We start from the raw sequence: 24,013 nt of genomic DNA, 5'->3' as shown, positions 1-24,013 counted from the left end.
ATCCAGAAATAATAAAAGTACTGTCTATTTCAAAGAAATTAGACAAAATGTCATGAAGAAAGCAATAAGCAATATGAGGAAATTATAAGTAGGTGTTGAAAGCCTGATGATAAAGAAAGAACAAAGTAAGGCAAGAGGTTAATGCTGTACATATAAATAACATCCAAAGGCACTTTATATTCATGGTCCTAAGCTGGCATTAATGTTTGCATATGCCCAAAAAAAAGTATTGATACAGAATTCGTTTTTAATCCTGTCTACAAGTAGCAACACTGGACAGTATAACATGAAATCGTATTAGCTATATATGCTATACTAACAACCCTGAAGTCTGCGATGTCAGCAAAATGCATATAGGAAGCTTAGCACCAGACTAGCAGTTTGTATAAGAACTAGCAACAAAATACTGTCATTGTAAAAATATTATAACTTAATCAAAGGTGCTGCTCGTGTGATATAGGATCACATGAGTTTACCCTTCATAGTGGAAAGAAAATAGATGTTTAACTAGCAAAACATGAGCACAAGAGAATATAAACCAGTTTATTGTGGAATTGTTCTCACAGCTTGTATTGACTTTGCATGGCAAGGTTTTGGTAACAGGGCGGCTGCAGGAGTGTTTTTTGTGAGAAACTGCTAGAACCTTCCCCCATGTCTGACAGAGCCAGTGCCAGCAGCTCCAAGATGGACCCATTGCTGGCCAAGGCTGAGTCCATCATTGACAGAGATGGTGCCTGTGGGATAGCATATTTGAGAAGAGGAAAAGTTGCTGTACAGAGCAATTGCAGTCAGAGAGAGGAGTAAGAGTATGTGAGAGAAACAGCCCTGCGGACACCAAGGTCAGTGGAGAAGGAGGGAGAGGAGGTGCTCCAGGCACCGGAGCGGAGGTTCCCCTGCAGCCCTGGTACAGACCATGGTGAGGCAGCTGTGCCCTTGTAAACCCATGGAGGGCTATGGTGCAGTCTATGGAGGACCCAATGTCAGAGCAGGTGGATGCCTGAAGAAGGCTGTGGCCCCATGGAAAGGCACCCACTCTGGAGCAGGTTTGCTGGCAGAACTTGTGACCCCACAGTGACCCATGCTGGAGCAGTCTTTTCCTGAAGGACTGCATCCTGTGGAAGGGACGCATACTGGAGCAGTTTGTGAAGGACTGCTGACTGTGGGAAGGACCCAAACTGGAGAAGTTCATGGCAGGGACCATGGCAGGGACCCCCACTGGAGCAGAGAAGAGTGTGAGGAGTCCTCCCCTTGAGAAGGAAGGAATGGCAGAAACAACACATGATGAACTGAACACAGCCCACATTACCCATCCCCATGTGGCACTTGTGGAGAGGAGGCAGAGAAAATCAGGAGTGAAGCTGATCCTGGGAAAAAGGGAGAGGTGGGACTAAAGGTGTTTTTATGATTTAGTTTTATTTCTCCTTGAGATTGGTAATAAACTTGTTTCCTCAAGTTGGGTCTGTTTTGCCTGTGACAGTAATTGCTGAGTGACATCCCCCTGCCCTTACCTTGACCCACAAGCTTTTTGTTATATTTTTTTTTCTCTCCCCTGTCCCGCTGAGGAAGGGGACTGATGGAGCTGCTCTGGTGGGCACCTGGCATCCAGCCAGGATCAACCCACCAGCAGCTGTAATAACAGACCACCTTCAACAAAGAAAAGGAGAAATGAAACAAACTTTACTGGGAAAGCTGAGTTATGAAACAGTTAACAGACAATCATAGGAAGGGCTTGAGCAGAGCATTGCAGATACACAGTCTGCAGTCCTTTCAGCAGTTTGATCACCTTTTAAGCAATTATGAGACCAGGCTCCGAAATTCATGAAATGTCTCAGAAGTGTAGAGGACAAATGAAACTGACTCAAACATTAGTTCATAATTCCTGGTGTATACATAGACATACATCTCCATGTATGTATGTATACATGTATGTATGTATGTATTTATTTACATTTGTATACATAATATTGGTATTGATTTATTATTAGTTTGGGAAAAGGGAATTTCTAAGACAATTGATACTTTTCATAAATAAAATTTGAAATAGTTAGAAAGCTTCAAGTTTGTGTCTTTTTTTAGTATCTTGGGAGGACTTCAACTGATTCTCCTTATGGTCAAAGTACTGGCTTTGCCAGGCTACACCAGGCTGATTTCTCACCACTTTTGCCAAAGCAGCCAGCGGAAGGGGACATTCATTCCTCCAGCAGAAATGTTAACGCCAGGCTTGCTTCTCACATTTTCAGTGCAATCAGCAAGTCACACTTTTTAGCTGGATCAGAGTAACAAAAAATAACATAATCGGTTTGATTCGGTTTACTTGGCAAAGTCGGTGGGGTGAGGTGGTGGGTGCAGGGGGAAGCCTTATACAGGACACAGCTGGTTCCAGACAGCTCCAAGATGGACCCACTGCTGGCCAAAGCTGAGCCTGTCAATGATACTGGTGGCACCTCTGTGATAACGTATTTTAAAAAGTGTAACAACCACTGTATAGCAGCTGTGAGAGAGAAGAGTGAGAAAAACTGAAGAAATAGCCCTGCAGACACCAATGCCAGTGGAGAAAGAAGGGGAGGAGGTGCTCCAGATGCTGGAGCAGAGATTCCCTGCAGCCCTCTGGAGAAGAACACAGTGGAGCAGGTTGTCTCGCTGCACCCCATGGATGACCACTGTTCAACAGATATCCACACACAGCCAATGGAAGATCCCATTCTGGAGCAGGTGGATGCGTTTTGAAGGAAGCTGCAGGCAGTGGATAGGCCATGCAAGCTCCTGGCAGGAGTAGTTACCCAGGGCAGGAAGCCATACTGGAGCAGTCTGTCCTGAAGGACAGAACCCTGTGGAAATGACCCACAGTGCAGCAGTTTGTGAAGGACTATATCCCTTACAGGGACATGGAAAGGAACAGCATCAGGATGAAGGAGTGGCAGAGAGGAGCAGTTATGAACTGATCACAATGCTCTTGCTTCATGCCCCTGCACCACTCAGGGAGGAAGAAGTAGGAGAAGTCAGAAAAGAAGGGGTGAAGTTGAGCCTGAGAAGAAACCAGAGGATCTAAGGGGAAGGTGGTTATAGTTTTGTCTGGTTTTTTTTTCTCACCATTCCACTCTATTTTTAATTGACAGTAAATTAATCTTTCCCAAGTTGAGTCTGTTTTGACCATGATGGTAATTGCTAAGTAATGTCCTTGTCTTTATTCCAACCCATAAGCTTTTCCCTCTAATTTTCTCACCCTGTTCCATGAAGGAAGCAAAGCAAGAGAGCTGGGTAGGCATCTGGCAGCAAGTCAAGGTCAAACCCACCACAATGGTACAATGAGAGGCCCCTACTTTACTCAGTATATGTTTTACAGTTAATTTTGTCAACTCAAGGCTCCTATCCACTCCACACAGTTTTCAATTCTGTAATTAGCACTAACTGCCAGCCAGTGTCCGGGAAAGAATTTGTCCCAGGATGTCCTTGATCATACAGTACTGACACGGTTCATTCATACTAAATTTATTTAAACTTACCTGAAAAAATTGTCTTTCAAAAAGCATGACAATTCTGTGTAAACACGCAACAGCTAAAATAAAAGAATATCTCTAATATATATTACACATGGTCTGAGCAATAAAATATGACCTTCCCTTATTAACTTTAGGCATGAGCCATGCTCATCCCTACAAATTAATACTCACTCATACCAGAAGACACTTTGTTCCAAAGAGAAGAATGCTACAATGTGCTTCAGATGTATTTTTCCTTATTTTCTTAAATGGGTTGAGGTGTCTTCCTTCTGTCAGACAATGTTTTGTGTTAAAGTGGTTTTGGCGGCTGTGATCATCTTCTTAGGACCTTTTATTTCAGCACACGGTGTTTGCATTTCTCTGGCCCCACCCCTGACTTATGTAGAGGCTCAGCTTTCAGCAGTTCATCTGCAAACTGAAGATCACTTTTTTCCCCTATTCAGGTAAAAAGCCAGAAGTATGGGGAATCTAGGGCAAAAGCATCTCTTAAAATTTACAACAAAAGGAAATGTTACTAGGTATGTTTCCAGAAAAGATAATACGAATTTCTGGATTGTAGCAAATCTTTCCTTAGAGAAGGCTAATGTAGTAAGATCACAGTTTCTTTATGTGAGAAACCTTCAAGCCCTAGCAGGATTCAAACCTGAGGTTAAGATCCTCTGTCTATCTGAGGTTATACATATATTAGGATCTTGCATATTCCTAAAGCTAGGTCTGAACTACCACAAGAAACAGATCATCATCATCATCATGGCTAGGCTTTGCGAACGAAGATTTGGGAAGGCTCTATCCACATTTGCTACAGGCACGCTGGTGGCTTATGAGGCCAATACGTGACAGACATATCCGATTGCAAAAGGCACAGCAGAAAGACTCCTTAGATGGTATATTCTGCAAGACACGGTTCTTTCTGCGTTACCTTTTCTCCTCAAGGGTGATCCTGCGTGCGTTCTCGAAGGAGACAGCAGCGTTATAGATGGTGTGTCTCCAGGCCTCCCGATTGGAGGCCAGAGTAGACCAGTTATGGTGATCAATATGGCCAAGGCTGACATGTTGTTTCAGGGAGTCCTTGTATCTTCTTTTCGGGGCTCCTCTCTTGCGGCAGCCGGTGGCAAGTTCACCATAAAGCAAGATCTTAGGGAGGCGGTGGTCCTCAAGAAACAGATATTTATAGATATTTATAACAGATATTTATAAGACACAAAAACTCAGTTAACATTACAACATGCTAGACCATGCTACTTTCAGGAAAAGGAAACTTTTACTTCCTTAAAACTGGTAAAATTGAGAAGAAACAAGAATTAGCAGTAAACATTAGGCTTAAAAAATTCTTTGCAGCTTAAACTTTTTGACATAGCATTAAAAAAATCTAAGGTATTTAGAAATGTTTTGTATTCTTTATGTTTTCCAAGAAAAAGCCTAAAAGCCTGAAGGCAGCTGTCAAATTACAAATGAGATCAACTTGGAGAAAGCATAAAGACAGCTGTCCTCTTAGTGGAAATATATTTAAGCTGTATTCTCCTGCACTGTAACTATGTAAGTTTAGCCATGCACAAAAAACTATTCTTGAAACTTTCTCAATGTTATTTGTATGCCTTGTTCGCACTGGATTCTTGGTCTTACCACATCTATGAAATACTCCTGTACAAGCTGATTTCATTCCAACCAATCAAAATTCACAGCAAAATCATTTATGTATTTTAAATTTCCTTTATTTGTGACTTGCTTTTTGTTCACTTTTGTCTATATTTTGTCCCTAAGTTCCACTTTTTCTACTGTTTTAATTTCTCTGTCAGTACTTCCAAAATTGTAAGTGACGTAACCTTTTCACTTTTGCTTTACAGCTGCCATACAGTCCCATCTGTCAGTGGTCTGTCACAAAGCAGGAAGGGCAGCTTGTGGACTCTGTCATCTTCATGTTCCGGACTCAAGGTTAGAAGAGTGAAAACCAGGTGCAAACCCACTTCATCCATTTTATTTCAGGATCAGTTGACAAAAACTATCCATGAAAGGAACCGTAAGTCAAACACTTATGGTCCTTGAAATGTTACAAAGCTGCAATAAACAAATGAGTCTTTGCCAGCATGGTCAGCCAAGGATCACCACCTCTGTAATCATGTCAGTCTATGGAGAACTTCACTTTCTATCTGTGCAAGAGTTAGAGAATAAAAGACTTCTTAATTTCAGCTACCTGAAATAACTACATTCAGTAATAACTTTAATGCTTTTTTTTTCTCTCACAGGAAGTACTTGTTAGAGGTACTTTCTGTTTCTGCACAAATATTCATCAACTCTGGTTGATGACTTTGCATCACACACTTCTTTGCATCTTTAGCTGTGTAAGTAATTAGCGCAGGGGGGATGGAAAACCATGAGAGCAAACATCTACCCCCAAAGTTTACCCAATTCACTCTCTTAAGAATACTCAGTGTTCAGCTCTGCTGTTACTTAATTGTACTGCAGTTGCAATTCTGCGATGCATTGCAGGTGGTTTAGCAAGAGAACAAATACTTAAATGTATGCTTTTATTTTTCTAATTTGCAAGACCAACAGGATACAGTCACTGCTTGTAATCATAGATCATTACTGATGATAAAACATTACTCTTCATGGGAAAAACTAACAGGAAATCTTGCCCCCTCCCCACAGATTTCTCTCTCCTGTTACCAGCCTCTGCTGGGTTTAGAGACAAAAAGCTTTTTTGGCATGGTGCTCCACAAAGAACCAGAAGTTCAGCCCTATAAATAACAGACACACTAGAAGACTCCCTTTCGTCCCCCCGATCTGTTAGGAAAAAGGGACGACTGCCAAAACAGCACGCAGTTATACGCTACTTCTCTACACTCAGGGTATACATACAGTGAAAATTTTCTTGACAACTAACTATGAAGATTTGAGGGTATGCAGTCCATTCCTAAAATAAGCTGTCTGATCCAGGTGGTGACACATGGAGGCAATTCCCCCTTCTTCTGGCAGCTATTTCCTAGTGAAAGCCTTGAAGCCCAATCTTCTCATTTTCTTGTCAGTTTCCAGCCTCTTGATCCGTGCAGATGTAAGACCTTTCAGTAGGAGCTCACAGCTGGGATGAAGTAAGGACAGGAGAGTCTATTAGATGTGCCTCCAGCTGCCAAATCATGGTGCACTCCAGATAATGCTGATGTGCAGGGATTTTAGGGGAATCTACAAGCACTGTTCAAGCTGCTGCAGGCTGCAGCACTTGGGATTTTTTAATGAGGTACACACTTTTATTGAACTTCCTATTTCCTTGAAATTAATTTTCTGTTTTCTTTTTAAGTACTTTGGTAAAATAAGAAGCTGCTTGTCTGTAAGCTTCACCTTTATGTTTCACAGCTCTCCAAATCCTGTGGAGTATGTATCATCGGACAGATATCTGATGGGAAAAAGCAAACAAGAAATCAGAGTCTTCTTCAGACTCTGTCCAGGCATGTTTTTACTCTTCACCGCTGTTAAGTTTCACGCACAGCTTCCCAGCCAGGCCGGGTGCCTTCCCACCCCATCATCTCTTCCATCTCTTGATTCTCCCCCACTGACCCACTTCAAACCCACATTGTGAAATAGAAAATGAAATAAAATTTAGCTATTCAGCAATGTAAGTGTGACTTTGCAAAATGTAAAACTGCTTAAAAGTTTCTGCCCAAACTGTGGGCAATTGAGATAAAATAGCTTAGAAAATAGGGAAAGTTTTTTTTAGCACGTAGAGAGGGGTGGGGAACCTGAAACTGCTTGAAATGATAAAACTTTATGTAACTACTCTATAATGGTAAGAATAGAGGGTAAAACTAAATGTCTATTTAGATAAGACAGACTGCAAAAAGAGTGTGTGTAAAGATAATTTTGAACTTGCTACTTTCAAACTGTATAAAAAGCTGTGTTATTTCTTGGCTCGGCGGAGTGCTCTAGGGGAAAACACCTGCCCCTTTTGCATTTCCCCGGCCGTAATAAAAGTGCTTTTCAGATTGGCAGAAGTTTCTTTGAATCAATTTGGCACCCCAGATGGGACAGATTTCTGCTCGCCGGTGAGGACCCTCCGGAACCGGGGACCCTCTGCGCGCCCCGGGACGTTACTCCGGTGAGGCTCCCCGGGCTCCGCTGGATCACCACGGGAGTAGATGAAGACCCTGTGCACAGGTATACAAATTCTAAAAACACAAGTATACAAATTTTAAAGCACTCTTTTATTTTTCCCTAGGGTTTTGGGAAGGAAACCGTAAGTCGTACGCCGGTTTTTAGGGCTCTGAGCTTGCTAGCAGCTAACAAGAGCAACACCCTTTTAATAGTAGGTTCGAGTCCTAGATGCATATGGCTTTGATTGTGAGTTAGAGTCTCACCAAAGCTATACCAAAAGAGGAATTTTGGGCAAAGGGCTGCATCCTTCTGAATATGGGTTAACAGTCCCATTAAAGGGTGGTATAGGGTTTTTGTGACAGATGTTTTTGGGTTTACCACTGTGGCTAGATTTGGGACTTGGCTTTGGAATTGCGATTATTATAAGTTTGGTTATATATTAAATCTGGGTTTGTTTTAAACCAGCTGTCTGTGTTCCATGTGTTTGCTGAATTGTATTGTTTGCTTTTGTCTGTGAGTATTGTCTCTTATGTCATGAAATTACTGTTGTATGTTAAGTAAGCAAATATTGGGAAATTATATTTGTTTTCATATATGTTACTGGTTTTTCTCCTAATCACGGCAAAAGGACTACCTTCGTGTGTTTACGGGAGATAGTGGTTTTGTGGTTTTATGGTTTTAGGCGGAACCTTAACACTCATTGTTTGCAGGAATTAAGCCAGGAAATTTGCTGGCTGCTTGCAGATGCCACAAACTCCAGGGCTGACAACATCTGAAAGTGCAAACCCATATCTTTGCTCAATTTGTAAAATTTTTCACCTCATACCTGTAATCTGTGTTAAATGTTGGCAATTTTGGCGTGTTAGGGGCAAGACTGGCATTAAGAGATCTTAACATTGGAATGGTTAAGTTTAGATATGGTTTTATACAGTATCTGAGAGTAACAAAATCTGCAGGTAAAATAAGGCGGAAAGGAATAAAAGGTGGTTCTTTCCTCATTAATACTTAGATTGTGAAATTGTTACCTTGTATCAGTAAGTGTGGAGCGTGGCTATTTTGCAAACACCTAAGAAAGGGGGTTCTTATTGCCAGACTGAGGATTGCTACAGACAGGAGATACTTGAACAAGCTAACAGGGCTGACTCAGAACTTTCCTGCCTCAAAACTGGTGTGGTGTGTGTGTGATGAAAGTATATAACTGAAATTTGCAGATAACCACGAGTTTACATCTGTGCAAAGGGCACGACTAGAAACAGGCCAAAGCAAAAGCTAAAAATGGGAAACTGGCAAGGAAAACAAAAGATTGATAAAAGTCCATTAGGATGTGTTTTAACGCACTGGAAAGAAATTGGGGAATCTCAGGGTGAGATTACTAACAAGAAAACTCTAATCAAATATTGTTCAGAATGGTGGCCCCTCTATAAATTAGAGGAAGGAGCAAAGTGGCCAAAGCACGGATCATTAGACTATAATATTTTACTGCAGTTAATGTTGTTTTTGCGAAGGCATGGAAGATGGAACGAAGTGGTCTATGCTAATATGTTCTTTTGCTTGAGGGAACACCCAGAATGGCAGAGGGAGTGTGGCATTAATTTAGCCCCACGAGACCCATTTGTTCTAACATTAGAGAAAGAGAATGTAAAACAAGGTATAAGAGAACTCAAAAGATGTTGTTCAGCCTGTTCAATAGGACAGAGATGTTTGAAATATACCAACAAGGAGTTAGAAAGTAGAATTAAGGATTATGTAAGTCCCTTTGGAAAAAGGGCAAATGAAATAGCCGAAGGAGGGGCTCCTGCCCCCCACTCAGGACCAAACAGTAAATTGTCCGCATCTTCAAGACAACAGGGGAGGGAAAGAGACGGAGAAAGGGGAAGAAGGGAAATTCCTTACTTATCTCCCCTGAGCAGGCGGACATGCAGTAAAACGAGAGCAAAATCTGTCTCCCAACACACAGAGGCCAGGCGGACTATACAAGCCCCTTTAAGGGAGGCTGCAGGACCGCAGAGGCCTATAAAACTTAAAGTCAATTTCTATATGGGAGATTTAGAAAATTGGAAGGATATTGCTTGTAAATATAGAGATGACCCAGTTGGGGTAGAAAGACAGAAATTAGGTAAAACTGTCACAAAAGCAACCATCGCCGCCCTGGATAAAAGAAACCATCGCTCTAGGAGACCTGGACGGCACCCTGGAAGTAGTGACCATCAGAAATTGAGACCAAACCAATGTGCAATTTGTAAAGAAAATGGACATGGGAAAAGAGAATGCCCTCAAAAAAAAAAAAAGGCAAAAACCTATTTTAATGGCAGAATTGGACCAGGATTAACGGGGACCGAGGAGTTTGCCCCCAGGGATCCCTTGGTTATAATGGAACTGGGGAAAAATAAACATAAAATAGAATTTTTAGTAGATACTGGAGCAACATTCTCTGTTAAGCATTATGGACAATGTATCTTTGAATGTAATAAGAGCCACTGATCAAGTTGAAAAAGTATCTGTTATGAAACCACTAAGTTTTAAATTAAGTAAGACTTTAAGTATACATAAATTCCTTTATATGCCTCATGCTCCTAAATCACTTTTGGGAAGGGATCTATTAGAAAAATTGAATGCAGAAGTTAGGTTCAACAATAGAGATATACAAAATTAAAGTAAAAGAAAATGAATTAATCGAAATTTTAAGTCTTGCTCTAATCCAGCCACAGATATCGGGAGAAGTACCACCAGCAATCTATGACCAAATCTACCCGGGGTTTTGGCTGACGGGACCCCAGGAAGGGCCAGACATGCTCAACTTTTAACAGTAAGATTAAAACCTGGGACACGGCCGGTAAGAATTAAAAGCTCCACCCAGTGGTAGCTAACCCATATACACTTCTAACTAAACAAAAAATGAATATGTCTGGTTTTCTGTTTTAGATTTAAAAGATGCCTTTTTCTGCTTGCCTTTGGACCCTAAAAAATATCAAAATTTTTTTGCCTTTGAATGAGAAAGCCCGGATACAGGAAGATGAGCACAGCTTACATAGACTGTTCTCCCACAAGGATATAAAATAATCCAACAATTTTTGGAGATCAGCTTGCCAAAGATCTTGAAGAATAGACTGCACCTTCAGACAGCGGAGTCCTCTTGCAATATGTAGAAATCTCAGGAAGAAAACATCAACATGGGTCAGAAAGAAAAGAAGCCATCTGTAAAATACCTTTGCCCCAGACTCCAAAAAGAACTTTGCACATTTTTAGAATGACTGGCTGGTGCAAGCTTTGGATCTACAAAAATAGACTAATAGTCAAACCTCTATACCAGATTCTACAAGATAGAGATCAACAATTAACATGGACTGGAGAAGCTAAGCAAGTTCCATCGGCTTAAGAAGGAACTAATGCAGGCACCTGCACTGGGCCTCCCAGATGTGACTAAGCCTTTTTTGCTCTTTTCACATGAAAGGCAGGGAATTGCACTGGGGGTCCTGGCCCAGCAGGTCGGACAATATTGCCGAGCAGTGGCATACTTCTCTAAACAGTTAGATGAAGTGAGCAAAGGATGGCCAGGAGGTCTGAGGGCCGTAGCTGCAGTAGTACTGAACATACAGGAAGCCTTAAAGTTCACAATGGGACAGAAAATGACTGTTCTAGTGTCACACGTGGTTTCAGCAGTGCTTGAACAGAAAGGCAGTCACTGGCTCTCGCCCTCCGGGTTTCTCAAATACCAGGCCACTCTAGTAGAACAAGATGATGTTGAAATCGTCACCACTAACATCATAAATCCAGCAACATTCTTATCAAGTTCAACAACCACAGAGGGACCGGTGTATCATGATTGCATTGAAACTATTGAAGCAACATATTCCAGCTGACCGGACTAGAAAGATACACCACTGCCCGAGGCAGAAATGTGGTTCACCGACGGAAGCAGCTATATGAAAGATGGAATCCACAAAGCTGGTTATGCATTGAAAGAAAAAGAAAGGACATTAATATTTGGATGGACTCAAAGTATGCCTTCGGAGTAGTTCATGCTCATGGAGCAGTGCGGAAAGAAAGAGAGTTACTCACATCCCAAAAAAAAAAAAACAAAAACAAAAAAACAGATAAAGCACGCAGAAAATTACTTGAAGCTGTCCAGTCACCAAAAAAAAGCTTGCTATTATGCATTGTAGAGGACATCAAAAGGGGAATACAGACCAAGAAAAAGGCAACCGATTGGCGGATCGAGAGGCAAAAAAGGCAGCAGAAAACGGCCAGGTAGAACTTGCCTCCCTAATTCCTGATGGCAAAATCATAGAGGTAAGCCCTAATGTATCATATTCAAAGGAGAATTTAAAATTAATAAAAGATCAGCAAGTTCAACGCAAAGGTAACATGTACTACTTAGAAACAGGACAAATAGTGGTACCTGAAAAGGTACTATGGAAAGTTGTACAGGTAAAACATAACAAAACTCATTGGGGGCAGATGCACTACACAAATACCTAAGGAGACAAATAATAGGATGAAATTTATACACTACAATAATCCAGGTTACTAAACAATGCAAGACCTGCCTTCAAAATAATCCTCACACAACCAATAAAATCGAGACAGAGACAATTGGCAAAGGTAATCTCCCAGGGCAACACTGGCAGATAGATTTCTCTGAGTTGCCTAGGAAAGGAGGTTACAGATACCTGTTGGTTTTGACAGATACTTTCTCAAATTGGCCAGAGGCTTTCCCGACTTGAAGCAATAAGGCTCGAGAAGTTGTCAAGGTACTACTTAATGACATTATCCCCAGATTTGGAGTACCTGACATCATCTCCTCGGACAGAGGACCACATTTTGTAGCTAGCATAGTACAAAGAATTAGCAACATCCTGCAAATCAATTAGCAATTACACACTCCATATCGACCACAGGCAAGTGGTCAGGTGGAGAAAATGAATCATTTAATAAAACAACAATTGGCAAAAATCTGTCAAGAAGTAAACCTACATTGGTACCAAGCTTTACCTCTGGCCTTATTGCAAATAAGGGTCAAACCTAAGACTAAAGAAGGGCTGAGCCCTTTTGAAATGTTATATAGAAGACCCCATAGGAATTATTATCAAGGAGAAGATCTCATACAGGTTGGGGAAAGATATATACGAGAATACCTGATCTCATTAAGTAAACAACTGTCAAAAATTAACAAACAAGTAATGAGTACTCGCTCAAGAAGAATAGACCAACCCTTACATAACATTTCCTCTGAGGAATGGGTGTATGTTAAAACTTTTTCAAGCCAACCATTAGAGAACAAACAAATATATCCTCTATAAAAGAGGTCTGCCAACTCTTCATTCTCCAAAGTCTTAAAAGATAGAATGCTTGGAGCCCAGAGAGATCTAATGGGGTGGTTTGGATCGGGACTAGGAGTATTAAATTCAATAGATCAAGAAATGTTAATTAATAAACTCAGCAATGTAACCTCTGATGTGAGAAAGCTGGAAGTACCACTCAGATCATCATTAATGACTATAGCTGAAACAGAATCTCTTACTACAAATTTGATGATCTTGTTAACTGAACACATATCTAAAGACTTTCAAGTTGTGACTAATGTCTTTGAAAAATTACAAAAAAGATGTTTCAGTAGCAATACAGTGTATCCAAACTCAGCAATGGATACAATCTGTATCAGGAATTATAAGAAAAAAAACCTCAGGAATTTTACCTCAAGAGATAAGAGAGATCATATCCAGGCAAGACACCACAAGTAAATTTGAAAAAGAACATCAGGCATGGTGGCAGTTAGTGAATTTCACATATAACACAGAACAGGAACAGATAGAGGCATATGTTCTTACCATCCGTGAGGTAAAAGAACAGACCATATTTCCTGTCTTAGCATTAGGAGCAATACACTGAGACATTGTAGTTAGACCTATAGGGCATAATGTCTGGGCAAGATATGACAAGGACATGGGGAAGTGACAAACTGACAACACAAAGGCCTGTATACCTAAAGAACAACTAGGATATGTGTGTGAAAATGCTGTAATAGAGAAGGAGGATTTATGTTTAGATACAGAAGACAGTGTGTGTACGTTTGAAATGTTCCCAAATATACAGGCACAGTCCCAAGTGTATTATGTGAGTAAGGGATGGGCCTGCATCAGGACACCTTGCACAAGTATAACAATTGATAATTGTAAAAAATTAACTAATGATACTAACTTTTGTGTTTGCAATTTTACTAAAGTAATAAGATGTGACTTTAGATACACTGCTCCTGTGACCACCATGCAATTGATCTCGGATAAATATATGTTATATCATGAGGTGCCTAAACTACAAATAGGCATAGATATTAATATCCTTCAGAAAATGCTCTATCATCCAGATATTGAACAAATGATGGAAAAGGTAAATGCTACTTCACGTCGCATGCTGTGGCAAGTGAAACACGACACAACAGAGATAAGAAACATCATCACAGAAGTGACAAAGACTGGAGAACATCATTGGTGGAGCAGGTTTTTGAGATTAATCAATAGACATTCACCCACAGCAGCTCAGCTATTTAACTTCCTGATTCACCCGATTTGGTTTTGATGCTGACAGCTCTCCTCCTTACAATTGTCAATCTATGGATGTAGTGGAAAATAAGAACTATAGCACAACAAGTACCCGTGCTCTGGACTGCACAAAAGTGATGCAAAAGAATTTGCATTAGTTTAAAGAAAAGGAGGGAATTGAAATAGAAAATGAAATAAAATTTAGCTATTCAGCAATGTAAGTGTGACTTTGCAAAATGTAAAACTGCTTAAAAGTTTCTGCCCAAACTGTGGGCAATTGAGATAAAATAGCTTAGAAAATAGGGAAAGTTTTTTTTAGCACGTAGAGAGGGGTGGGGAACCTGAAACTGCTTGAAATGATAAAACTTTATGTAACTACTCTATAATGGTAAGAATAGAGGGTAAAACTAAATGTCTATTTAGATAAGACAGACTGCAAAAAGAGTGTGTGTAAAGATAATTTTGAACTTGCTACTTTCAAACTGTATAAAAAGCTGTGTTATTTCTTGGCTCGGCGGAGTGCTCTAGGGGAGAACACCTGCCCCTTTTGCATTTCCCCGGCCGTAATAAAAGTGCTTTTCAGATTGGCAGAAGTTTCTTTGAATCAATTGTGTGCAAAAGGCCAGCTCCGAGTAGGCTGGGGAGCACTAGCCCCGCTGGGTCCCCCCGCTCACAAACGCCGAGCCCACTCAGCGCATAAATGGTTGGACTGCTGGGATTAGAGAGCAGTGATAAGTAGCATTGAGCTCTTGGGGACTTCAGGTTGGACATCAGGAGGAATTTCTTCGCTGAAAAGGTAGTCAGGCATTGGAACGGGCTGCCCAGGGAGGTGGTGGAGTGACCATCCCTGGAGGTGTTCAAGGAACTACTGGACGTGGCACTCAGTGCTCTGGTTTAGTTGACATGATGGTGTTTGGTCAAAGGTTGGACTCAATGATCTTGGAGGTCTTTTCCAGCCTCAGTGATTCTGTGAACCTGTGATTCTTCGTGGTGGCTTTCCCCCTTGCCCCGAGGTGGCACCCGGCCACCAGCTCCGGTGGGTGCGTGGCCATCTGGGGCTATGCCCTGCGGGTGTTGTCTCCTCCTGACGGGGAACCGCGAAAAAGCCCTTTGTTGCCTTGAGTCGTACGGGAGTTGTCCCCGTCCTACCTGGGTTCCAGCGCTACCGGCATTACCGGGGAAGCGTTAAAAAAAAAGTAAAAAAAGGACAAACAAGGGCCTCGATCCAGGCGTCCCGACCCAGGTAAAGACGGGGGCAGGGGTGGGGCGGAGAGGCGGGGGCGGGACATGCCGGCGGCCCGCGGAGGGTCGGGTCGGACTAGGAGGTGGATGGGTGGGTGGTGTCGTGAGAGGCGCGGGGCCGCCCGGGGGCGGACGGGCCAGTGCAGGGGCCGCAGTCCGGCGCCGGCCGCAGGCGGGACGTGCCGTGTCGCCGGGCTCCCTGCGGGTCCCGGGGCTGCCCCACCCTGCACCGAGCGCGGCCCCGCAGGTGGGCACTGCCGCCGGACCGGGAACGGCGTGGCCCCAGAGCGGGTGGCGGCTCTGCCGGGCTGGCGCATCGCTCTTCCCGGGCGCCTTACCCTTCGGAGCGGAGCAGCGCAACTCCAGGAGCGGCAGGACCATCGGGCAGGTGCGGCACTGGAGCCCAGGGAGGCGCATTTTTGTGCCTCTCTCCTTATTTTTCTCCTCTTTCCTCCCTCTTCCCTCCCCAAACCTTCCCTCCCCTTCTCTCTTTTTTCCCCTTTTTTCTTTCTTTACCCCCCTTCCCCCCTCTTCCCTCTTTCCCCGCTTTCCCCCTCCTTTTCTCTCCCTTTATCCCCCTCTCCTCTCTCTCCTTTTCTCTTTGGTTGTAATTATTTTGTTTTTCCAGTCTTTTCCCTTTTCTCCCCGTTTTCCTTCTGCCTTTTTGATCTGCTTTTACCTCTCCACGCTTCCTTTTTTGTTTGTTTGTTTTGTTCCCCCACTTTCTGTCTATCTCTCTGTCTTCCCGTCCTCCCTTTGCCTCTCCCCGCGGCAGTGCGTGCAGGGGAGCCCGGGGCAGGCCGTTGCCCTCGGGGGGTGGTGGTTGGGTGTGAAATCTGTTAGCGAGCACAGAGTCTGGGGGACGTCTGATGCTCGAGGTGTTGCAGTCCTGGGGTGTGGCTTCCCCTCCCCCTCCCCCAAACTCACTGGAACTACCTTTTTCTTTCCTTATTTTTTTTTTCTTCAGAATTGAGAAACTGTTTAGAAGGTTGTAAATAGTTTTCTGTGGCCCAGGTTGTGTGAGAGGACTGTGAAAGAAGCCTGACAGGAGTTTCAGTTATATTCTGGCACTTTGCCTCCTTTCAGTGTTACTCAAAAAAGTAGACTTCTTTGTGGGAAAGGGGAGGAGTGGCAGCAGGAGGGAATTGCCATTTTGGAGTCCGCTATTTTAAATTTCATTTTTAATGGAATATGAGGTGGGTGACCACAGAGCTGGCAAGAATAACAGTCAGAAATGGTAGTGAGACAAGAGGGGACAAATATAGCTTTCTTGTCTATTTCAACTTGAAAATCCTTGTGAAAAATAATGCAGTATTTTTAGCTCCAGTTGGAGCTCAGTTAGGATGGTACATTGCTTTTGAAAGTATCTGTATACAAAAGAAAATACTACTTATATTTTGTCTCCTCATTGATTTTCTACTCTGCCTATAATAAATGTTAGTTATCAGCATAATGTCTTTCCTATGAAATCTGAATTGTCTGGGGTAATACTTAATTCCTGAGGCCAGAAGAGCCAAAAGTTGCTTAATATAACCCTAATACCTTTGCCAGCTCTACCTTTTTTCTAACATAAACCAAATGCAGAGGCAAACATACAAGCTAAAGGTTTACAGTCTGTTTGCTGAGAATATGGTGTTCATGGAACAAAATCCTGCTCTTCAAATTTGTTACCATTGTTACTATGTTGGAAAGCCCACTGCTAGTCTTATGAAAAGATTTAATTTTGTTTTTTTAATAATCTCCTCTCTGTTTTCCTTTGGCTTTCAACATAATTCAGAAGTTCTCCACTTGCTTTGGTTTATAAGCTCCTGAAAATTGCTCTTGAGAACACCTAACTATCAACCTCGAATTCTGTCTTAGGAATGGTGAAAAAAGGTAGTTCCACAGAAATGCAGAGTGCCCAGCAATACAACTAACTTGTACTATTAAGTTTACTTCATAGCTCCAAGGACACCATTTCTTGCACTGTAAAGCATTATTATATTCAGATTAATTGTGGTGGTGTTAGAGGAACTTAATAAAACAAACAGAAACCTCATCTGTGATAGGTTATCCCAGAAAGCTCACTGAGGAACTCTTAAGTGTAGGCATGGCTTTAAAATTATGGCTTCTACATAGGGCTAAAGAATATCTCCTCAGAATATTTTATATGTTGTGCTTGAAGAGGGATCCAAGTAAATTTGACAGCCTCTTCCTTCTGCCATGGGGTTTAGTTCTGTTTTTAGATTACCTTTCCTACCAGTGTGTCCCATTCTGAAATACAGCATTGTCCCAAGGCAGCAATCAGCAAAATTTTGAAGGTGGGCGTGAGAAGTGCAGTGACTGCTCTTGTTTCTGGTGAAATTACAGTTCCTACTTTAGAATTACGTGAAAAAAATAGATACACATTTTACTTTGAAGTAGCCAAATTACCTTGATAAACACCGGGCAGTTTTACTGGGTGTTAAATAGGATGACATTACTTTAAAGATTTTGTGATTTTTTTGTTTTGGGATTTCTGTGTAATTTCAGTGTTAGTTACCTTAAGGTAAAACATATCTTTTTGTCCACGCTAAGAGTCACAGAATTCTTGAGGTAGGAACTGGGCACTGAGTGACTTTGCCTTAACATCTTTACTCTCCTTAGTTGAAATTTCTTACCATTAGCTCTGTTGGTGGGACCTCTAAGGATAGACAGGAATGCAAATAGTAATCAGGCTTTGAACTGTTCTGCATAAGATTTACTTGATACAGTAGTACAAGAGTATACTAGAAAGACTAGTAACTTTTTTCAGTTTACACTTTACACAGAGTGTATGCTCATGTGGGTTTTACTCATTTTTTTAAACACAAATATTTTAGTGTGTCAGATTCCTAACATTTGAACATAAGCTCTCAAAAAATAACCCAAGGGTTTGAATTTATTTTCATCCTTTTTTTAATCTCTGAAAAAAACAGCTATCTACTTTTATCTACTCTCACTATTAAATTTCCATGTAGTGGTGAATGTAGCAGTACTAGCCATTTGTGGAATTTTGTTTAAAAGGGACTAGAAATGTGTGGTTTTTTTTTCTATAAAAAGGGAGTGCATTTTTCTCTTTTATTATTTTCTTAGGCAGCTCTGAAAGAAAAGCCCTGTTCCTGCAGAGTGTTGTCAATTGCAGACAACTGTACCCACATGAAACCCTGCTGCTGTCTCTGCATGATTTCAAAGTTAAGAGTCCCATAAAGCCTAATGGTAAGCCAACTACTCAGCTTATGGCCAGTTCTCATTTGCACTAAGACTGAAAACTATCTAATGGAACAAACATGAGTTCTTTGATCCAGTTACAGACATATCTACTTTCAAGATTGTGCTGCTTGATATCATGGAGAGGCTGAGTAAATGTGACTTTGCTCTGTCTGGCAGATCTCTGCCAATAGCACTGTATCTGTTCAGTCTGTCTGTGCTTAGGCATGTTTGTGTTCATGCAAGGTGCTTACAGCTTTAAAAATCACTTCCTCATCAGAATTAATGTTTTGCATAACTGAATCTGAATGGAAGCAGGCTAATTGTAATAACTGGGATCTGTGGCTTGGAAGCATCCCGGATATGCCTTGGTAAAATTCAGGGGCTTTCCAGCAAATCCACCCTCAGTAGAGGGACTTATTCTGTAGTTTTGAGGAAAAGGTTTGTATCTCAGGTGGAATTTGTGAATGGGGAAAGAGAACAGCAAGGTCAACCCCACTTACTGTTCTCAGGGGTAGCTGAAGTTTCCTTATATCTTCCCTTCCTCCAAAATGAGAACAGAGAAAAAATAAGTAATTTCTGACTCTCACTCCCCACCCATCAAGATGATTACTTGTCTCCTGGCCCGTCCCAACTACCGCTTCGAACGTGGATGTACTCAGTACTGTATTTTCCACTTGGCTTTTCTTCAATACATTTCTGTAAAAATAAAAGTCTCATGTTGTCATGCATGGATGTAGGATGTTAGTGCAACTGCCAGGAAGTTTTCAAGTAACTGTTGTAAAGCTTTGATTAAAAGCTGATGTATCTGTGGACATAAAATAGAGGCCTATGCATAATGTTCATGTTGCTGGGTGCTCTCCACAGTACCTTTATGCCAAAAGTCACTGAAGCAACTACAACACAGCAAACATCACTGTCTGCTTCCTCTGATATTTGTTTAGAGGAAGCAGAATAGGAAGAAAAATGAAGGAAACTTTAGTTCAGCAGCCCACAAGGCTGAGAGAGTCATGACACCAGGACATTGCAGCTAGGTCTGCAAGACCTATCAGATTTTCCCTGCTCTTGTTAGAACTTGTTTTGACTTCCTGCCAGCCTCTGTGATGCTTCCTAACTCTAAGGTCTTTCCTGCCTTTTTGCCAGCTTTTAACAAAATGTACAGGCTGCTGAAGTACCCCAGAGTACTTTCTTACCGTGTACCTGCCGCCTTCTGAATTTCTGGTGCTGATACTGGCCCAAGATGTATTTTGGAGGCTGCAATGCTTCTGCTAAATCAGTGTTTGAAGTGTTGCATTAACCGTTTTCCCACTGCTACAAGAGAAGAATGAAGTGCCAAAATTAAAAGATAACTGCTTTTTCTCTTTTATTCCTATGCCACCAGCCCCTAATGATTTTCATCTTATTGTGACATGGATCTGTGCACCGTTTCACTGCAAGCCCTAACTGCTTTTTTGGAGGAAAAATTATACTTTGAGTGAAAATGTATTGGTAATTGATTAAATACAAAAAATATTTACTTAATTTACTATTTCACTCTGTTCTCTAAATTGCTTCAGGCAGGACAGAGGAGGACAATGTGTTTTAGGTGAGCTGGCATGAGGGAGGCCCTGGAGTGCCAGGAGTCCCCTTTTCCCAATACTGGTGCTGTAACTCGGGCAGAGTGAATAGCCACCCTAGCATAAGGCTGGTTAGAGGTTGCTGTTGCTTTTCACCTCATTTAGGAAAAGCTGTATCTCTCACTCCCAGCTATATCAGTCCAAGCGAGAGCCTACAGCCCAGAGCCTGTGTTTTCTGGACTGTGGCATGGCGAGGGGAGATTTCCATGGCATCGCAGGGCTGGTGGCTCCCCATGTCAGGTCTGTCAGGGCCTGGTTAGGAGCGGGGCAGTTGGTGGGCACAGACATGCCCTGACATCAGGCACCTCCCTGGCTGAGGCTGGACTGGATCAGCTTGTGGCCCGTGGCCAGATTGTGGGGCTAGAGACTGACCCTGCAGCGGTGTCACTGGTATGCAATGGGGTCACAGGGGAGTGCAGAGGGGGCTGGTTGGAGCTGTCAGGGGCTCTTATGGCCCTGCCAGCAGCCAGGAGAGCTGATGTTGGAGAGCTCCCTAGAGCCCAGATGGTTCAGTCTGTTGTTGTACCCCTCCTGGCCTGATGTGTGGTTGGCAGAGATGTGGGGTCATTCCTTTCACCACCAGCACATCATGGTGTCAGACCAGTTGCACTGTGAAACTGCAGCTGAAGAGGTCTGCTGTGCTGGCAGCCAAAGGCTGGTGTCCACGATGCTGGACTGAGGCTCACACCCTTTGTCAGGGCTGGTGTAGCAGTGCTCTGCTGGCTCTGTGCCCTCACAAGCATCCTTGTTCTTAGGACTGCCACCTCCAGTCCAGCCTGTCTGCATAAAACCTTCATGTGAACTTTGGTCTCCCTCCAAGTTGTGGTATGATCTTGTAAAAGTTTTTTGCTTAGTTGTCTTTTTGGGCTTTTTTTTGAAACCTAGGTTTCTTGTGGGATTTTGTATTTGCTTTTAAGGGTGGGTGAAGCCAAACTTATCTAAAATCATATGCTAAGCTGGACTCGGAGGGTGCTGCTCCCTCCTGTCTGTGGCTCCTTTATCATAAATATCCATGTAGTCTAGTGCTGACTCATTTCAGTCAGTTCCATGGGCAGATTAGTAATTTAGCATGTAGAGTTAACTCAAATTTATATAGTGACCAGCTAAAGACATTGTTACTGAAATCGGCTGTTTTACACTTGCACCTTTACAGTTAAATAGTATAAAAGTTAAATCAGAACCTAGTTTTTACCAAGACTGCTCCCAAACTGCCAGGTGCTTAATACTTGTTCACAAAACAAACTTAAGATGCAAATGAGCCAAGTGATATGCTCTCTGACACCAAAGAGGTGTCAGAAATGGAGATTTAAATTAGGTATAATAATCCTTCTTTCCATAAGGTCTGTTTAAATGGTGAACACGAGTTTCTAGTAGAAATCAAGTTGAAATTATCTTGGATTTGTTTAATCATGCTGTACAGTTTATATACAGCAGTGAAGAATAATTTTGGCAGGAAAGAGGGAAGCGGGCAGCTAACTCAGCCTTTGTACTAACTACCCCAACTACCAGCAACTGCTCTAAGTTTCCCCTTTTAATGACTACTGCATCAGAAATACAGACTCTGACTTGAGTAGGAGGCAGTAAAAAAGGAAGTGTGTCAGGTATGTAACTTCTGCAGCTGAATTTCAGTTGAGAGCAAGACGAAAGTTGCCAAATAAAGCTGTTTCTCTGTGGCGGCACAAACGTCTCAGCTCTCCCACAGTGCAAAGTGCTGCCTCTGACAGGGTATTCTCTAGTATGCACACTAAAACTACGCAGAGCTAAAGAAAAAGATGTTAAAAGCTTTACTGAATGCAGTTGAATGCTATATTAATGAGTATTCTGGGCTTGTTAAGAATATTAGATGCATTATTAGATGGAAGGTACCAAATCTTACCCTGTAAAGGTCAGCTTCTGTGAATGGGATATGATCAAGTTTTAGGACTTAGAAATTGCAAGTGTAAACAAATAGTAACTTACTGTTAAAATTGGTCAGAGGAGGCAGTGTGTCAGTGAAAAAAAATTTGACTGTGGGGGAAAAATCTCCACATAAAGATAAGAGCCACGTTAATGTGTAAATGTTTGCAGATCTCTCATTTTGGTATAATGAAAATGCAGGGTCTTATAACAATAGAGGAATTGCACCCAGCTGGGTATACAAGGCCTTTCTGAAAGAGATTCTTTATCCTGCTTTCAATTAAGTTTTATTCTGAAACTGGAGCGGGAAAGACTTCTTAGCAAGCTTTATTCTTGGAAAATTTTAGAAGGTGAAGACCACGATGGTCACTTTCAATTAAGACTGTTTCCCTGCATTGTAAAAACAGCGAGGGGGTAGTAATCTTCTTGAGTGTGTGTTACTCTTCCGTGATAGTGGTCCTCTGAAAACTAAGAATAGGATAAAATGGTAGTGCTAACAGCTTAAAGAAAGTATTCCGACTTCTGTCACCTAAAGCGTCACAAATATAAATGTATTTGAAGTACACTTTAAGTTCTAAAAAAGTTTTAAGTTGTTAGGCAGAAAACAGTAATAGACAGTATCACATACACAGCTTGTATCCTTCCTTTGTTAATTTAATATGTGATGAATATTATTTTTATTGGATCAGATCTACCAGTCAAAACTAGCAGGACATCAAGTAAGCAAGTGTGTGATAAAGTTATAAAACACGTTAAAACTTGTTCTGACTTATGTCATTGTGTTCGATGTCACATTGCAAACTGAAAGCTGGAATTGTGGAATTTTTCTTTTAAAATTTTGTTTTAATTCAAAGTGTGAATGTACCTCTCTTATGTTTTCAGCTGTAATTGCATGCTAGCTCACCTGGCTACTTGTCTTAAGGGTTAAAATTTAAATTTTCTTCCAAACAAATGTCTACCTTCCCTAAGATAAATAAGAAATGCAGGATATAATAATTAGAATTGCAACTCTGAAAACGAAGTACACTTTACAGTAGTTAAGATGTTTATATAATGCTGTTAGTCACAAATTCATGTCTAGTTTGTGGTCTCTGCTCTTGGCTTGAGTTACAAAATGCTTAATTATAGCACTTAGAATACTGCTGATCCTCATGGCTGCGTCAGACATTTGTACAGTGATCCGCACCTGCCCCCCATCTCCTACGCATGTGTCAGCTCCCTCAGTTTGCAGTGCTGTGGGCAAAGTGGTGGACCCAATGTGTAGTGCATCCCAGTGGCAGCATTACTAACAAAAAACTCTGATGCCAGGCCTCAGTTTCTTAAATGTACCTATTCTGAGATGTGCAAGTAGCAGGTTAAGAGCCACAGTTGACGAAGTAAAAGCTAAAATGACACTGGGGTAGCTTAAATAAAAGAGGGCCAAAAAAAGGAAATTCTTATGCTAAACAGCCTATAGCAAAACCCAGAAGTGGATGCAGTACCGCTTCTTTTTCTTAAAGTTTCTTACCAGTTTTTCTGAGTAGCTGTTATTCTTAGAGCTGTTCAGAAAGTTATACAGAGGCACTGTTTTTTTCTTGAAAGTAGCAAAAATTTAAGGAGCTTTATATCTCTCAAATACTGGATATTTCATTAACTTACAGATTCAAATTTTAGAAGACATTCTCTGAAAAATGTATAGGCTTTTGCAGTTAGAGGTTGAAATTCAAACCTGCACTAAGTTATTAGGCAGTGAATTTGTGAGTAGAAATGGCACTTGAGTAGCAATGTAAGTTGTTTAAGGATATCCTGTTCTTGATATTCAGGTAAATATCAATTTACCTGCTTAAGGTAGTACTTAGAAAAAAAAAAGATACCCAGTTCTGTAATACACTTTAGTTTTCTCAACAGCTACAGCTGTAGCAGCTGCATTACTGTGCAGTGATCCCTT

At 41.7% G+C, this 24,013-nt stretch overlaps 1 protein-coding gene across 8 annotated transcripts in view; it reads left to right on the top strand.

Annotated features, from left to right (window-relative positions):
- The window catches only part of GCNT1 (glucosaminyl (N-acetyl) transferase 1), a 41,265-nt gene that overhangs the window by 13,547 nt on the left and 3,705 nt on the right, over window positions 1-24,013 (top strand). The window contains exons 2-4 of one of the 8 annotated variants that reach the window (XM_039388816.1): window positions 5,345-5,432; window positions 6,852-7,649; window positions 18,461-18,583. The gene's annotated coding sequence lies outside the window, so the exon portion shown is untranslated. The other 7 variants (XM_039388815.1, XR_005566287.1, XR_005566286.1 and 4 more) reach the window with 7 other exon arrangements.

This window comes from Pipra filicauda, unplaced genomic scaffold, assembly GCF_003945595.2.
Source record: "Pipra filicauda isolate LSUMZ 115617 unplaced genomic scaffold, ASM394559v2 scaffold68_size4259465_pilon, whole genome shotgun sequence".
Lineage (NCBI taxonomy): Eukaryota > Metazoa > Chordata > Aves > Passeriformes > Pipridae > Pipra > Pipra filicauda.
The sequence above is the reverse complement of the archived record's forward strand: the minus strand, read 5'-3'. Positions and strand labels throughout refer to the sequence as shown.